Source organism: Galendromus occidentalis, unplaced genomic scaffold (genome assembly GCF_000255335.2).
Source record: "Galendromus occidentalis unplaced genomic scaffold, Mocc_1.1 scf7180000075627, whole genome shotgun sequence".
NCBI lineage: Eukaryota > Metazoa > Arthropoda > Arachnida > Mesostigmata > Phytoseiidae > Galendromus > Galendromus occidentalis.
In genome coordinates, this window is record NW_003803617.1 from 984 (window position 1) to 4,005 (window position 3,022).

General features: G+C 47.9%; 1 pseudogene; it reads left to right on the top strand.

Annotated features, from left to right (window-relative positions):
* Window positions 1-202: 202 nt before the first annotated feature.
* The window catches only part of LOC100905750 (SCAN domain-containing protein 3-like), a 7,352-nt pseudogene continuing 4,532 nt past the window's right edge, over window positions 203-3,022 (top strand).

A 3,022-nucleotide genomic window follows, 5' to 3' on the forward strand; every position in this document is an offset into this window, starting at 1 on the left:
AAATTAGTTGAAAATCCTCAGTTCCACAAACGGTCAAAGCATATTGAGGTGAGACACTATTTCATTCGAGAGAAATTACAGCGAGGCGAAATTTCAATTCATTATTGCCCAAGCAAATTGAATATCGCCGATATCCTCACGAAAGCCTTAGAGAGACCAACATTCCAGAAATTGCGAAAATTAACAAGTGGAGAGATTCAACATGAAGACTCTTGTGACGATACTGATACTCGTCAGTAGTGGAGACGCATACTTCGACTACTCGAACTGCAAGGCGGAATGTCAGGAGCTGAAAAAGCCCTGCATTATCTCAGAAACGAATCCGGATGTGTTCCCATGTGAATGCATCGAGATGGAGGCAGGATGCCTCAGACTCTCATCGCCCGAAAGAGTATGCTTGCGGATCGACAAGCCGCCCGTCGGAGGCGAAGAGATTTGGAACGATTTCAATAGACACATCCACCCAACGACACCATCTCCACCAGGCCCAACGCCTGCTCCTCCGGGTCCGACACCTGACTCAAATTCAAATCGCTGGATCAAGTTCATGATTGGATACTCAATCCTGTCATCGTTCTCATTTCTCGTTTTCGGCATCATCTCACTGATCAGATGGATTAGGAAGAGGAGAGAACGCTCCTATGCGAGTTTGCCGGAGCCACCCACTGAGGGGCAAGACGGTCCGTACTTCGAGAAACTACGGAGCCGATCTGATATGGCATGTTCTCTTGTACATACAAATTGAAACTCATATCCCAAAATAAACGCACTCAAATTGTCCAGAGAAATTTATTGTCGCGTGAAAATCGAATGATTCCGACAAAGCTTCGCGATCTCGGTTGCATCGGAAGCAGAAATTGAAATGTCGGACAATTCGGATTCCTTGGCCGTGAGATGAGTCGGAACGCGAGCGTGAACTTCGAGGAAAACACAGTGCTGGTTTTGCCTTGAAATGCAAACCCGAAATCGAGAGAAGCGGCGACAGCGATATCGGCGGATATCGAGATCAACGAAATTCGGAGCCTTCGTGCTAGACGAAACGTCTGGTCGAGGGATCGTTGACGGATCGCGAGTTGGAGAGATGGTAGCCCTCGTGGAAATTTGAGAAAAGCCGGATTCGGAAACATTCTCACTCGATGAATTGGTTGAATCGAACGGATTCAGAGTCGTAGCGATTGAGAAAGGAATTCCAGTCGTGAGAACGGAGATATCATTCGTGGAGCTCGTCGATGAACCGACCGTGGAGAAAGCGGCTGTGGTGATTGGGGTCGTACTGGAAGTATGATAATACGCCATGGTGGAGCGAGTGGATTCAAACATTGGTGTGGTAGTTTTGTAAACTGGACTCGTAGCGGAACGAGCGATGCTTTGCCGGCGCCGACTAGGTGAAGAGGATGCGGTCACAGTGGATAAGGGGTGCCAATGATGAGTAGTGCTTCGAAACGGACTGCGTGTTGATGTTGAAACATCCGCAGCGGAGCGATGGGTACCCGACTCACGAGTGACGGATCTTCGGGCGTCTGTTAATGGATGGAGCGGAGCATATCTAAGGTAATGGGATTGCACTGAAGGAATATTCGATGAGTCAAATGTCTGAGATTCCGCGGATTTTGGAGTTGTAGGAAGCTGAGGAATATTCGTAGAGCTCGATGAATGAGTCGAGGTGATATTGGAGATGGAATCGGTGGATTCACTGGCCACGATGAATCCGATTGCTGTCAAAGGAAACTCATCTGATTGGATGAAAATCAGGAACGATAAATCCTCGGAAGACTCAGACATACCGGAATATACGGAGATCACAGTTATTAGGAGCATCGCCAAGAGCATAGAAAACACTCTCGCGCACAGTGAAAACGACCGCGTGGCGCGGGATGAACGAGATGAGGGGAGAGTCATGACGACACTCCCTTGATAAAGATCGTCAAACTCGAGATCGATAGACTGATACGACATGATTCGACTTGGAGAGAGGTAAACCCTCTGAGGGAAGTCGGCTGACCAATTCGCACGCCATCGATTGACTGCTCGGGTGTAGTGGTTCGTGGAGAGGGTAGATTTTTTTTGATGGGAACATTGCTAAGTCAGAAAGAAGAATCGTCGAACTTAGAAGTTGATGAATAATATATTTATGTCAGCCCTCAGTCAAAACAGGTATATATATCGTAGTCACCGCAATACGGGACTAGTGGGGAGAGGGTCGAGGACTGCGGGCGACACTCGGCGTCCATGGGTAATGAGGTGTTACCCCGCAGTAGAACACACTGTCGACTAATGCTGGAGACGCATCTCCATATGTTTGACTGTCGCAAACACTTGAATTTGCCGATGCTTATTCGCGTGACTGCTCCCGTGGGAGCCGTATAGATTTCAGGCGTGGGACATTCGTCACAACCTGGAAAACAGGACGGGACGGATGTTTTACGTAAAGCAAAACATGTGAACAGGTCGAGATAACATGGACAGCCATGATGAAAAATGATTTTCTTGCGGTTCGGATTTTACTGGCTCACCGATGTAGAGAATCACGAAGATCACTAAGAATACCGTCAGGGTCCCGGAAAGCAGTTTCCATCTGCACAGCGAGCTGAAATGCGGCTGGACCTTTCTTGCATTGAGCGGAAGTAGCAAACTGCGACTCGGCTTGAGCGGGAGAACTAATGGTCCGTCCCGGGGTCCTGAAGAGCTTTCACCCGATGGATTGGGGGTACGCCTGGCAGTGAACAGAGTAAACAACTCGCCCAAATCCATTTTGAGGGATATTGAATATTGATTCAGTGAGGCACCTTAAGTAAGCCTCAAAATTGAGAGAGGATTTCGAGGGAAGATGCGAAATTATCGGTCAATCAGAGACATCAGAAGCTCTGACAAATTGTGCGGACATTTGGTCAGCATTGATAATCGGAAATCCCAAAATTTTAATCGCATGCCAGTCTCGATGGATAATGCCGAGACTGAAGCTCACATTCGTGCACTTCATTGCTGGATTACTAACAGCACTGAGGGATGGCTCGGATAAGGT